This window comes from Neofelis nebulosa, chromosome 1 (assembly GCF_028018385.1).
Source record: "Neofelis nebulosa isolate mNeoNeb1 chromosome 1, mNeoNeb1.pri, whole genome shotgun sequence".
In the NCBI taxonomy this organism is placed as follows: Eukaryota; Metazoa; Chordata; class Mammalia; order Carnivora; family Felidae; genus Neofelis; species Neofelis nebulosa.
Genome location: NC_080782.1, coordinates 156,206,515 through 156,221,695, shown reverse-complemented (window position 1 = coordinate 156,221,695; position 15,181 = coordinate 156,206,515). Strand labels below are relative to the sequence as shown.

The 15,181-nt window shown below is 45.2% G+C and overlaps 1 pseudogene; it reads right to left on the bottom strand.

Moving 5' to 3' along the window:
- Positions 1-941: 941 nt before the first annotated feature.
- On the bottom strand, positions 942-1,955 carry LOC131487072 (5'-AMP-activated protein kinase subunit gamma-2-like; annotated as a pseudogene).
- Between the last annotated feature and the right edge of the window lie 13,226 nt (positions 1,956-15,181).

The following is a 15,181-nucleotide window of genomic DNA, read 5'->3' as shown; positions in this document are numbered from 1 at the left end:
AAACTACAGCTCTTAATCTCTAACAGCAGATATTTTTGAAGTCCCATTCTTTCCAGATTCAAATTTAAATGAGGAACTTGCCATTTTCAAATAACAACCAATTTTTTTAATGGGTATGGTGAAGCTTATCCAGCACAATGTGAAGAAATAATGCATGTAAGTAAAAATCATTAAAGCTATCATAAGAAGTCTTTACATTATAGTTGAGAACACTTAAAAATAAAGCTGCCATTGAAGTTTTATAAAGCAACTATTTATATTAAAATTATAGGTGTTCAACAAATCTGATGAAAAGACTGATTTGTGGGGTTCCTGGGTAGGTCAGTTGTTTAAGCGTCCAACTTCAGCTCAGGTCATAATCTCATGGTTTGTGAATTTGAGACCCATGTACGGCTCTGTGCTGACAGCTCAGAGCCTGGAGCCTGCTTCTGATTCTGTGTCTTCCTCTCTCTCTGCTCTTTCCTTGATCACACTGTATCTTTCTTGGTCTCTCAAAAATAAATAAACATTTAAAAATAAAAAAAATAAAATAAACTGATTTGGTAAAGGTTCAAAGAATTTCACACCTCACTACTGTATGGCTGCAGCTGCAATGGACCACAGTGATGACATACCGCATGTTCTGACATAGGCAGTAGGTCTCAATAGGCCATGCACTCCCCTTATGTCATATTACCTATTATAGACCAGCGAATTCTTAGAGACAAAAAATATAAAAATTTCAGGACACTGCGTTTTAATAACATACAGCATCAGAAATTGTTCAGAAGAAGGTCTGAAAAGAGTCTTTTAATGCAAGCCTGAATCTTCAAGCACATAAATGTATTACTTATGCTTGATTTCAACATCACTGGAAATAGATACCAATCACCAATCCCTGATATACATTCTTAATGAGACCCAGAATCCTTGTTCATGTTTTCCTACAAGGGCTTCTCCATTCACAGTGGACATTCTGTTTCTGTCTCCCTTTGTTGACACCTGCAGGTGTGAGTATAAGAATCTGTAGAATGTTTGACAGGGAAAAGAATCTGTAGAATGTTTGACAGGGAAATATTACCCATGATGCTATCTGCATCATTCACTACCAGCAGCCCATGCACCTCAGCCCACCATATGCTGCCCAGGATATCTCCCGTATCTCCAGATTACTGCACCTCACAACACCCATGAAATGCTGTGAGAAATGCTGATGGGTCTGGACCACTGTGATATCTAGGTTAGTGTATGTTTTTTCAGCAGCAAGGTTAATTACATCAGATTTAGAGTAAATATCTACAACTTTTCATGACTCATGCAACATAAGCAAGCCTGATACTTGTTTACACAGAGGTTCAAAGCTCCACTGAAGGGAGTGTCTGGGCGGATAAAGGCGATGTTGCAGTGGGTCCCAAATGCAAGAGCATCTAGGCCCTGCTTCATGAAAGCAGACTTTGGAATATCAGACACACAAACCTGAGGAACTTGAGGATTCTTTTGTGGGTACGTATATGAAGTACATTCCACTTATAGGATCAACAATTGGCAATGTGTGGATTTTCATTTTTGATCAAGTATACAACATGAAAGAGGCTTGCATCTGAAGTTGTATTCACTGAAGGTAAATGTTTCTTGTAAATAAACTCCCTCCAAGTTTCTGTCCTATGTTCCTCTAATTCATAAAATGTACCATGATGGATAGTATCTACTGGTGTATTTATGAATTCTAATTGTTAGCATTCCTACAAGATTTTGTTCTGAACTCTCCCACAGTGATGCTGCTGGAACACCATTGGCTTCTAAGATAAAGAAGGCCTTTCTAACTTATGCACTACCAGAGACAACAAGTTTTGAACTGTTTGGACTGATGTGGTAACACTTATGTGACCTCATGAATCTCCTGTAAACATACTTTCTGAGTCTTGTGCCTCTTCTTCCAACTGGAATTTCTTCAGTGTGCCAGTTTTCTGGTCCATGGAGATATGGGGTTATGGAAGGGAGTGGAGGGTACCAGAGAGGGTTTGTGGGCACATGGGTGCGTGGGGGATACCAACCAGACCAGGGATGAGGTGGGACCAGTGGGACATGAGGGTGTGCAGGGAGAAATGGAGTTGTGGTGGAGAGGGGATATGGGGGTGTGGGAGTATAGATAAGGGAAGTGGGAGTGTGGGGATGGAGGAATGGGGGAGGAGTGGGAATGGGGGAAGGGGAGACTCGAGAGTACAATGGGGGCATGCAGGTGGGTGGTGCAGAGATGCGAGGGTGCAGGGGGGAGGAGAAGGTGGGAGTGGGATTGTGAGAGACTTGAGGGTGCTTCACAAGGTAAGTGTGGTCAGCAGTGTCTGGGATAGTGCAGGAGTGCAGGTGGGATGCACGGGGCGCTGGTGCCCAGGTTATCAAGGCTGAGGGGAATGTGAACCATGTGCTTGTCAGCTCCTTGACACAGAAAGAAATCCAGTAGTTCGCCTCCATTTGGGGAAGTTCTAGAGGTGGATACTTTACCTTCTGGTTACTCTTTTCAACTGCAGCTTCTTATCTGTGTCTCAGGGCAGACAAATCTGCTTACACCTCTCCAGAACTATCCCTCCGCACTGAGGTTGGCATGCTGAGGGTGGGATCCTCTGTGTTATTGGGTCTCTGTCTCTCTTGCCTCTCTCTGTGCTGTATCTGCATCTTACCTTGTGCTGAATCTATTTGGAGGGCCCTCACCTCCTCTTCAGGAGGAACTCCTCCATAAATAGATGTAAATGTGGTGTGTCCATGGAGGAAGTGAGTTTACCTCCTCACCTTAGATTAGGTGAGTTAGGTCCCCATCTTGGACCCCGACTCATCTTTATAAACTTGCTCAAGCTATTTCACTTGTTAGTATCATCTTCCTGTCTGTGAAATAGACCTTTTTTTTTTATGATCTAATAGGATTACATGTCTAAGGTTACTGGCACACAGTAGGTACTTATTAAATGTTTCTTCTTCCTCTTGTCCAACCTTGTGCCTTCCAAAACAAACATGACCCTTGTTTTTGCAGATGTAAATTGCTCCTCCCACCCTCAATGTGTGAAATTTCTGAGCAGAGTTTGAGAAGACCCACCCTCCTCCTAGGCTTGGCACCTCAGGTCACCACAGGCCACTTTGGCAACTTTACCCATACCACTTTCTTGCTTTCTCTCCATCTAGTCAACTGAAATGTGAAAATGACTTACTCCAGCCTCCTCTATCAACCCTCCTCCTTGGAAGGAAGCTAACTTCAGAATTCATCAAGGTTCATTCATAACTTAGCAGCCAAGATTAATACTGAGAGTTGGAAAGTCTTCCCAAGGTTTTTAGAAACCCACTGCTAATGGTTTGATTTTGGAGAAAATGTCAGTAGAGGGCCTATGTGGAAGTTTGAGGTTGAGAACTATAGGCTTAACAAAGCTATAATATGGATTATGAGCATCACACCCTGAGGAGAGTTTCCATCAAATCTTGCAGCAGGAATCAGATGTAAAATGGACAAGGACAAAAGGGCATAATATTTGTTATGTGCCCACAGTGTAAGCTTCAGGGTAAGGATAAGGGAATTGATATAGGACTTTTCCGTTAACCTTCAAACAGTTCCACAAAGTGGCCATTTTCTTGTTTATCCCTATTTTATAGATGAGGAAAGTGACATTGGTTGGACTTCACTTAACATGTAGAGGCGATGTAGCATGATGCATAAAAGGAGGCTATAGAGCCTACTGGGCTTGGATTCGCATCATAGCTCCACTGCTTCCTAGCTGTGTGACATTGAGTGCATTATTGAACTTCTCTGATTTTCAGTCATGTCATCTACAACATGGAGAGAGCAATGCCTACCTCATAAATTTGTTTGAAGATTAAAATGACATAAAAACTTTAAATCCTTAGCAGTGTTTATAGCACATGGTAAACACTTAAGAAATGCTGGTTGTTCTTATTTTTACTATTATTGATGTTATTTCCACAAATCATGTGCTAAAAATATGCTTTGATTCAAACCTAAATCCTTCTGGATCCAAAATGAGAAGAAATAGAACCATAACTATGTCTAGAAGAAAGCTGGTCATATTATTTCCTTCAAGATTTTTACAACAAATGCATTATGGAGCTGGAAAGAAGAAAAACAAATACCATATCATTATTTAATTTGTGGAATTTAAGAAACAAAACAGAGGAATATATGAGAAGGGGTGGAAGAGGAGAGAGGGAAACAAATCACTAGAGACTCTTCATGATAGAGAACGAACTGAGGATTGATGTGGGAGGTGGGTGGGAGATGAGCTAGATGGGTGACGGGCACTAAGGAGGGCACTTGTGATGAGGAATAGGTGTTGTAAGTGTTGAATCACTAAATTCTATTCCTGAAACCAATATTGTACTGCATGTTGGCTAACTCTAATTTACATTAAAAAAAAAAGAATATTCTTGACTTCTTTATTAATGCCAGACTTGGTGCTGGTCACTGGAAAAACAGAATAAACAACACAATTCCCTTTAGGGATTATAGGCTAGAAGAGAAAGGTAAGTTGTCTTATTTGTCCCCATATTTTCACCTTTCCTTCTTGGACACAGCCCTCCCGGTGGACCACATTTAATTTTCTTTTCAAATGGGCTTGGCTGTTTGACCGGCTTTGGTCAATGGGATGTGAATGGCATAGTTGGAAACCACACATTTTACTGGCCCAATCTTAGGGCCAAGTTTTGTCACAAACTGTTTATGAGGTCTCAGGTCAGAAATTGTCTATGCAGAAATACCTGTGTGCAGACATTCTGTTTCCAATTTCCTTTCTATCAGAATGGCACTCACCTCAGCAGCTGTCCTTGAGTTCTAGAGGAGTCAACATGTGTAATAAATTTGACTACGATGGGCAGGTTGTGCTGAGTGTTACCTCCCTGTAGTATCCTTTCTCAGAGCCATGGAGACCCTTGCTCACTCTCTGGAGAATGCAGTGAGTAGTGTTGTGCAGTGGTGACTATGATCCTGAGCTGTGCATTACAAATACCAGAAACTCTTTGTTTGCATTCCAACACATCTATTTATTTAAAACTGGTAGACACCCTGAATGTCATGCCACTCCCACTCCAGAAGCTAAATCACACACTACCACAGCTTTCCTTCTATGTCCTCCTGGGGTAAGCATGTGTCATGACCTCTGTCCTTTGAAAATGTGGCCTGGAAGTCAAAAATTCCAAGGAAGCACTGAATTTGGAAAAAGAATCTCTGAATCTCAGGGACATAAGCCTGACCCCGACATCCCCACCTCCAGTTTGGATGACCTCTCCTTAGACTGAAGTAGCTCAGCCTGTGACTCCTCTGCTCTCAGGTCCTGGGTCTCCTCCCTTTCTACCAGCCCCTGTCTCATGTTGGGCCATGTCCAGGGAGCTCTGACCCTCTGGCAAGGTCTTTCAATATTGTCCTTCAGGTACACAAAATTAAAAAGCAGATTTTACATACTTTGATGTTCTTTTACACACACTGTGAGGGAATTCTTTAGCTCAGACTTTTTTGGAGAGTTAATTATTACTGTGCCTGCCTATGTTAAAAGCCATTTGTATAAATGTGAGCTTTGTACCCAATTCTCCCAAAGCTGTATCTATGGCTTTCATTCCCAAAGACAGCTTCCCAGATGCAGGTCTTTCTCTTGTCCTTAGTCATGGCAGAGAGAACTCCCCAAAAGATAAACTTTCCCCAAGTGGTATGTTACCAGGCCATCAGACTGAAGTTGGCCTCAGGCCTGCAGGTCATAGACTCACCAACACCTGGGCACAGAGATCCAATGTGTGTACTGAACTTTGAATAGCTGAAAGCACCAGCTGAGTCTTGGCATCCAGCCATGAATCATTGACATGTGGGAGTAAACCCCCAACAGATGGAACAACCTCAACTTCCACAGGGGACCCTACACCTCGCCCTCTGCTGGAGGGAGGATTTGTGCCTGAGCAATAGCCTCAAATTCCTCATGTCTGGGTACACATGCCCCACCTTTCTGGGTTTGGGTTGTTCTTCCTGCTGTGTCCTGACCTTCCATGTGCCTTACAGAGTCACAGATCGTGTTAGGGTGGAAGGGGCCCTGGGTCCAGTTTGTCCATTTCTGACAATGGGGGCACCACTTGGGGGCCAAGAACGTGTTCATGGCCAGGGCTATTAGGAGGCAGTGGGAGGTTTCTGAGGCCCCTGTCCTCACTGCCTGCAACTTCTGGGCTCACGTTCATGGAAGGCAGCATGGGATGGGTGGGGACTGGTAGCAGACTCCTCCAGCCAGCTCCCCTGGAACAGCCAGTGATACTGAATTGCACAGGCAGAGAACAGCTCTGAGAACAGTGAAGGAAAGCCTGGGGCTGGACCCTCACTGTGCATGTGGGTGGGTCTTACAGGGTGAGGGACGGGTAGGCAGCTGGCCTTACTGTGTGCAGTGTCTGCAGGGGCACAGAGGTGCAAGTGTCTCTCCATGTACACAATAAGTTTCCCTTTGCTGAGCATGGAGTGTGTTGTGAAAACCATACAATTAGAAAAGGGATGTGGGCTTGTTTCATGAATCTCTGAGGGCAGGTTGGGGGCTGTCCCTTGCTGACTGTGTGGTAAGGAACCATTGGCATGGGAGGGGCAATGTAACCCTGTCTCTCTACACTGGGAGTCTTGAGTGCCTGGATTTTATAATAGCCTACTGCCCCTAGCATCACTTACAGCGCCATGCGGCTCTCAGCATGGGCTGGCTTACAGGACCAATCACCAGATGGCTGTCCCCTTCATTTTCTGAACAATCAGCAGGTGGCTGTCAGCTGTGGTCTCACTAAATTCTTCAATCATTAGGCAGATCGACCAGCCATTCATCAGACAGGTTGCTGGGCCAATCACCAGGAAACTCTCAGCGTTTTCTAACTCAAATGGCCAATCACAAAGCAGCTCTCACAATGGTGTCACTCCTGTGTCCAAGCACCAGGCAGCTCTCACTCCACCCTCTTTCCTTCATTCCCCAGGGACCATCATGGATCCTGCAGTAGAGGAAACAGCATGAACGCATGTCCTCTCCCCATATCCCCTGTGGCACAGCCTTCCTGTCCCAGGTGAGAAACTGTAGGTGGGACAGTAACCTGAGGCTCACAGGTCCTGGGGGATGCAGTGTGATCAGGGTTGGACCTGTCCTGCATCGGTTGTGTTTCTTATGTCATCAAGCCAGGCTCTTAATCCTGAGAAGAGGTCAGTGCAGGTGTCTCATTTCAGGTGGTAGGGGTGCAGATGCACCAAAGTTGGGGTGTAAGTGTTTGGATCCAGTTTTTAAAGGGAATTTCTGTGGAAACAAAAGGAAAAAAAGGTTGAGATTGGAGCACATCATAGACTGGAGAAGGTTATAACCCCAGGTCTGAGTTCTGGAAGAATTGGAGAGAGGGGGAGGGAGAAAAAATGTGTTCATTCTGCTGACTAAGGTATCATTTCCCAAATTTCTGTAAGTCATAGTTAGCTGGAAAGGAAAGGTGTTCTTATACCTGGCAACAAAATACTAAGGAAACAGCAACAAGTTTTCCAACAAGTCATAACAATTCTGATCATCTGATAACAATTCTGATCATCCATAGTTTATTCGCTCATGTAATTAATTTTTGCACTTTCAAATTTTTAAATTAGTCCTAGAAAGTTTTACCCAGGTCAGTTTTATGACCTTAACATTAACAGAAACCTGTTCTCTAGGATCTTTTTCATGAACTCCTTGAAGATGAAGCATTTTTGCAGTAACACTTTTGTGAAAAGATTTGAGTAAAAGAATAACTGACTGTAAATTGTAAAAGACTTAAGATTGGCATGGATAAAGGTTTTCTTAGATAAAAGTTTGCTTAAGATTGGCATGGATATTCCATTGTGTATATAAACCACAATTTCTTTATCCATTCATCAGTTGATGGACATTTAGGCTCTTTCCATAATTTGGCGATTGTTGAGAGTGCTGCTATAAACATTGGGGTACAAGTGCCCCTATGCATCAGTACTCCTGTATCCCTTGGATAAATTCCTAGCAGTGCTATTGCTGGGTCATAGGGTAGGTCTATTTTTAATTTTCTGAGGAACCTCCACACTGCTTTCCAGAGCGGCTGCACCAATTTGCATTCCCACCAACAGTGCAAGAGGGTTCCCGTCTCTCCACATCCTCTCCAGCATCTATAGTCTCCTGATTTCTTCATTTTGGCCACTCTGACTGGCGTGAGGTGGTATCTGAGTGTGGTTTTGATTTGTATTTCCCTGATGAGGAGCGACGTTGAACATCTTTTCATGTGCCTGTTGGCCATCCGGATATGTGGATCCTGAGAAACGTAACAGAAACCCATGGGGGAGGGGAAGGGAAAAAAAAAAAAAAAAGAGGTTAGAGTGGGAGAGAGCCAAAGCATAAGAGACTGTTAAAAACTGAGAACAAACTGAGGGTTGATGGGGGGTGGGAGGGAGGGCAGGGTGGGTGATGGGTATTGAGGAGGGCACCTTTTGGGATGAGCACTGGGTGTTGTATGGAAACCAATTTGACAGTAAATTTCATATATTAAAAAATAAATAAAAAAAAAAAAAAAAAAAAAACAATTATCAAAATGAAAAAAAAAAAAAAAAAAAAAAAAAAAAAAAAAAGATTGGCATGGATAAAAGTTTGGTCATTACAGACCAATTGAGGAAATTTGATTATTTTAGTACAAATATTTTAACACAGTAACCAGAATTACAGGTGTTAACAATACATGAGGACATATCAGATCTCTGAGAATTTCGTACAGTTTCTGGGCTGCTGACATTAATAGCACGTATCCACATAAATAAAATCTCAGAAGGATTAGAGTCAAATGTTTTATGATACTTCCTGTATAATTTAACCATGCTTAAATAGCCTGATTAGTTAAACATTTCCCTTTTTATAGGGGAAAGAATAAATTCATTTTGATCTTGACCCGCTTGACCACACATTAAAATTTCTTCTCAAAGATTCCTTTTCCACGACGCTTCTACAATTTTTTTAATTCATATTTTGTCCTAAGTTTTCATTCTTTAAATAATCACCCTCACTTTTGGACCCAATTGCTTTTTATTTCTTCAACATAAACTGATTTCCTTTGCTTTTCTTTAACTAAAGACTGCATCCTATTTTTCTGCAAGGAGAGATGTTTCCCTTATTCATTCTAGTTGCTTCAACTGCATAGAAAATTCTTAACACTTTTTTTTCTAACAGAACTAAGTATTAAGCAGTTGTGAACTGTCTGCTGTGCCACCATTCGTTCGAGAGGAAAATTTCTGAATACATTTCATAAGTCCTAGAAACGTGTACTTTTTCACAGATCAGTCTTTCAGTAAATCACAAGACGTGTTTACTAAGAGACCCAAATTTATCTTCAGTTTCTCTGTAATGAGGAAGCCAAAAGTAGGTCAACCTGTGTTCAGTAAGGAATGTTTCCTTATTTAATCTTATTTGGAAATTATCCAGATATGCAGTGGCACATTTATTTTTTTTTTTAAATTTTTTTTTCAACGTTTTTTATTTATTTTTGGGACAGAGAGAGACAGAGCATGAACGGGGGAGGGGCAGAGAGAGAGGGAGACACAGAATTGGAAACAGGCTCCAGGCTCCGAGCCATCGGCCCAGAGCCTGACGCGGGGCTCGAACTCACGGACCGTGAGATCGTGACCTGGCTGAAGTCGGACGCTTAACCGACTGCGCCACCCAGGCGCCCCTGCAGTGGCACATTTAACTTAACACAGCCCTTAACTTCATCCTAATTGAAGATTTAAAGTTACCAAAAGATGTGGAGAAATTATGTGAAAAGTGTACCTAAATTTCTGGTGTGATACCAGAGTGATGTGGACACAACGGGCCTGGAGGTGGGTGAGGTGGTGGCCCCTGCTGAGGGCTGCGCTGGCCCTGGGTCAGTGTGGAGGTCCCAGGAATCAGCTGGATGGAAATTCAGGTGCCCATGTTCCATCCTGTCATAGGGAATGACCCACTCTGGAGGTTCGGGACGTGCTTTCAGGTGCTGCTGATGGGAGCCAAGGGCTGAGACATGCTGGCAAGGACCTAGTGGGTGGACGGGCCACAGCAGTGAGTGAGGCTCAGTCATACCAGGCTCCTTCATTTACCTGAAGGGGACTCTGGGGACTCCCATCTCCTGCCCCTGTTCCTCAGATGCAGAAGGACACTGACGTGGAGACCCCTGTGCAGGAGGACGTGAGGTGTCAGGTGAGCACTCTGGCACCTGCAGACCAGGAGGTCCCTTGGAGCTAACTATCAACTCCATGCCTGCCCCTTCCTGGTGAGGAGAGGCCCACTCACCCACAGCCTGCCTCTTCCCTGCTGTCACACCTCAACGGAAGGTGAATCAGTGGCCAGGTGATGATGGTATTTGTTGTTCACCCACACAGATTTCAAGATATTGATACATGAGGAATATTTAGGTGACACCACTTTTGTGTCCGCAGGACAGAGTCTGGTGTGCAGCATCCCAGACATGCTTGGGGGCCTGGCGACCTTGGTCTGCTGTGTGTCCAGACATAGACCAGCAGGGAGGCGGGCAGGGCACTCTTTCCTTTTCACTGTTAGGCTGTGCATGTAAACAATCAAGCTGTGGGTGAAAGGCTGCTATCTGGGCCAGCATCACAGAAATTGTCCCTGCATCCTGGAGAACACAAATTCTGTGTGATCTCAGTGCAGTGTGTCCCCTAGATGACCTCCAGGGGGATCATAGGAACCAAGGCATGGGGTAATCAGACCTGGGTCCTATGTCAGAAGGTTGTACCCTGGTCATAAAATGACAATTTAACATGTCAGGATGTTTGACTGATGCTGCCAAGATTGTTTACATTAATAACTTGTTTGTTCTGGAAAAGTAAATGGAAGCCACGTGCTCAAAATCACTACATTACAGAGACAACAGAGGGGGAAGGAAAGCATGAATATCAAGAAATCCAGCTAATTCTGACTTAGCATCAGGCCACCTGCTCCCTCTGATCACTGAACCTGCAAGATAACCCCAGGTGAAGTTTTTGCTCTTGAAGGTGTCAGGAGAAAGGGACTAGATTTTCTTTTTTTTTTTTTAATTTTTTTTTAACGTTTATTTATTTTTGAGACAGAGAGGGACAGAGCATGAGCAGGGGAGGGTCAGAGAGAGGGAGACACAGAATCTGAAACAGGCTCCAGGCTCTGAGCTGTCAGCACAGAGCCCGACGCGGGGCTCAAACTCACGGACCGTGAGATCATGACCTGAGCCGAAGTCGGCTGCTCAACCGACTGAGCCACCCAGGCGCCCCAAGGGACTAGATTTTCATTCAACAGTTCATTCTGGAGACCTCAGTCCAAGGAGATCTGGTGTTTCATACCAGCAGCACACAACTGACTGTGAGGAAGAGACAAGACCTCAAGCTAAGGATCCCAAATTCATGGTGCTCTTCCACACTTCTCCTCACCCATGTGTGGGTGTGGTGGGGTTACAATTCTGAAAGCTCAGATCTGTTAGTGCCCAGAGGGATCCAGTGTTCCCCAGAGCCCTGGTCATGGCCAGACACCTTTTGTCTGAGGATGGAGGCTCCATACTGGTGGACAGTTCGAGAGCTGTCACCACACCCCATCTACAAATCCTATGTCCTATTATTTCCTCTGGCCCCACCCCTGACTGCACTGAGGGAGGGGTCCAGGTCCTGGTGCTGATGCTGATGGTGCTGGAGTCCCACAGGGTACAGTCTGGGTCTGTTAGGGGGTGTGTAGGTGGAGGAGGGATGAGGGCTCAGGGGCCAACCTGGCTCAGGTTCATGTAGGTGGAGGACTGAGTGGACAACTTGGCTCTGGGTGTATGAACCTCTGATGTTGTCTCTCAGTGTTGCTGAGATCCCTTTCTCCAATAAGAGGACTTATCAGGGGCCAGAGGCTACAGTCCAGCTGTCACTATGTGAGCAGGTACTCTTCCCAGGAAGGTCTTCACCCACAGATGGCAAAGCCACCTGACCTCAGCCCCACTGAGGCTTGAAGAGTCACAGGCATCCAAGACTTTTCCTAAATGATTACATGGTTGAAGAAACATGGGAGCAGAGATGGTTACAGTCAGGGAAAACTTACCTTATATGATAAAGGGCACTGGAGTAGTTAAAATACCTACCTGTTCTTTACAAAAGGTGAGAAGCCAGTTAACCTGCCATTCTACCTACCTTTGCCCAAGCTCTTGTTATGCCCAGTGGCTTGTGTTGAAGGAACCAGTAAGCCTGGGACTTGGGGACATGCCAGCTCATGGACTGTCCTGTCTGAATGCAGACTTCTCCAGGCACATCCTGTGTCTGCAGTGCCCTCACAGTGGTGCTGGTTGGAAGAATTGCTTCCCCAGTGGCCTCCAAGTACACCTGCAAAACAAGCCAGACACTATGTCCTGTATGGTCACAATCTTCTGCAGAGTTCTGGGCATAAATTACTCCTGCATCACCCAAGGCCAGCCAGCCAAGGCTCAGGGTATCCTGGGGATGACCTACCTGGGAGGCACGTCTTCCACTGAACCACTAAATGGCCTTAGTGAGTTATTATGCAGAGTAGTCCATGAAGCACTCTGCAGGAGCCCAGGATGAAGAAGTTTGAGGTTGGACACTGAACCCAAAGAGGGACACAAGGGCACTGTTGGTCACCTCATCCCACCTGCAGCCCTGAGGAGCAGGGTTGAGAGGTGCCCATGGGGAGTGCATACTTGATGCCTGTGTGAAGCACCCAGAGTCTGAAATGTTCCCAACAGGTATGGCCATGGACCTTTCAGAGCTGTGGCTTTAGTCCCCAACTCCCTACCATGGTCCTGTCCTGAAGCTCCATCTGCCCTGTGGTCTTGTCTCCATTTGAACTTAATGCATGGTTTACCAAACAACAAATCATGCTGACTCTGGGTTCAGGGAAGTACTCTATCCTGTTCGCCAGGACAATTCTTTAGGGCAAAGGCACTTAATAAAGATTTGGAGTCAGTGGGGACTCGGATGAAGAGCTACTGTTTAGATATTACACCATATCACATAGAACTAGATTGAATTAGACTGTATCTTTCTTTTTTTTTTTTAATTTTTTTTTCAACGTTTTTAATTTATTTTTGGGACAGAGAGAGACAGACAGAGCATTAACGGGGGAGGGGCAGAGAGAGGGAGACACAGAATCGGAAACAGGCTCCAGGCTCCGAGCCATCAGCCCAGAGCTGGACGTGGGGCTCGAACTCACGGACCGCGAGATTGTGACCTGGCTGAAGTCGGACGCTTAACCGACTGCGCCACCCAGGCGCCCCTAGACTGTATCTTTCTATGTGGCTTGACCTAAAGAACAATGTATTCATTAGTGCAAAATACCAGCAGGCACTTACCCACTGGGTAAGGGTTCAATCCCTGTGCTCATGGAGGTAATGTTCTGGGAGAAAGAACACAGTGAAGTGAGGCAATTACAATGAGTCCTGGGGCCAGAGTGTTAGCTCAGGGGATGGATGGAGAAGGCTATGGACTAGTTTGTCAAGGGAGACTTTCTCTTAGGGGTTCCTAAAGTAATGCTGAAGGGACAAGGCACATGGAGATTCACCCTCACAGTACCTGGGGAACTGCTGCAGTTGTGCCTGGATCAGCCCCTCCAGTCCTCCACCATGCAGTCCAGTCCTCCCACTGCTGCCACACTGAGGAGCACAGCATGAACAAGCTGACTCATCTTCAGTTTCCCTGTGTGGAATTTAAGTGCCTGACTTTGAGAAGTGGTTATGGACATCACTTCCATTTCAGGAAACCCACTCTTGCAGGAAAGTGTTAGTATTAAGTTTGACAAAAAAAAAAAAAAAAAAAAAAAAAGTTTCCCAAAGATATGTTTTACTTAGACCATAATGAATGGACTCTCCCATCTGAGGGGCCAGACTGATGGACTGTATGGGGAGGTGTTCTGGTAGAGACATGCTTGTGTTGAAATGACTTGGAGGTACAAGGATATTCCCTTCAATTTGTCTAATTGGGGTGATCTGAAAAATCAACTTATTCCAGCCATTCTGTGTCACTGTGGAGATGATGGCTCTGTCTAAAGAGAATAAGAGGTAACCTGTCAGGAAACAAGCACCTGGGGCTTAGAGCTCAGAGATGGCTGGACCAGGGATGGGCATGGTCCTGGATGTATGCATGAAGGGAGAACCATCCTTTAGACCCCTGGTTCTTAAGTCAGTGGTGAGAGGTCCACATCCCTAGGTGGTGCCAAGGTGGATGTCAGAGGACCCCACACCTGCTTCAGGTTCATGCAGAGAGAGGGAGAGACTGGCCTTTGGACTTCCAGGTGAGCTGACCACCAGGCTATTCTCCATTTGTGACTCCATGTGGTGGTGATGAGGGCAAAGGTCATTCCCAAGCAAAGGAATTTGCGAAGATTGGGTATAAAGGAATGTGTCCCATAACACACAAGTCAGCACACCAGCTCAGGGCTCCCCCCACTCCTGACCTGATCCCTATCAGGAGGTTCTGGGGGATGGTACCTAGGCTGAGGACACATATAAGTGGGGCCACCTTGATTTAAGTTTTGACAAATCCCAAGACCCACAACAATCTTCCCAGTAAAGCCCATCCTTACCTACTTCCTTCAGTGTAAACTAAACCTCTCCATGCCCTCAACACACAGTACACACTTCCCAGCCTCCCCACTGGCTCTTGAAAGCAGAAATCTTCTTACCATCTTAGACACCATCCATCTTAGAGATGCCAGCCTCTCTCTTCCCAAGTCCGCCTCAAATTTATCTTTTCCCAAAAAGCCAGGTTCTTCTTTGTTCTCAGTTCTTCCCAGGTGCTATGAGCATACTTCCTTGAGCTCCATAGAGAGACTATGATGCTATGCTCTCCTCCACCTTGGCTGCAGCCACAGGCAAGCCCTATCTCATTGGATCCTACAAGGGGCCTGAGCTCCCATGTAGTCCCTGGGTGTGAAAGGGGCCATCTCCAGGAACAAGCAGTGCCTCGAACCTTACTTTCCACCTTCTTTCTGTCCCATTCATGACTGATTCTCATCTCTGCCTTTTAGAATAGTCCAACTTCTTCCATATCTTCAGACTACCTCTAGTTTCCCAGATGCATCTGTTTCCTGTTCCCACCTGTCTGCTTCTCTGCCTTACTTTATCCAGCTACCCCTCCACCTGGATCCACCAGTAGGAATGTGGATGTCTCCCCCAAATCCTGCAGTGCTTCTGTGGCTCAGTGAAGAAAGCCCACCCTTCA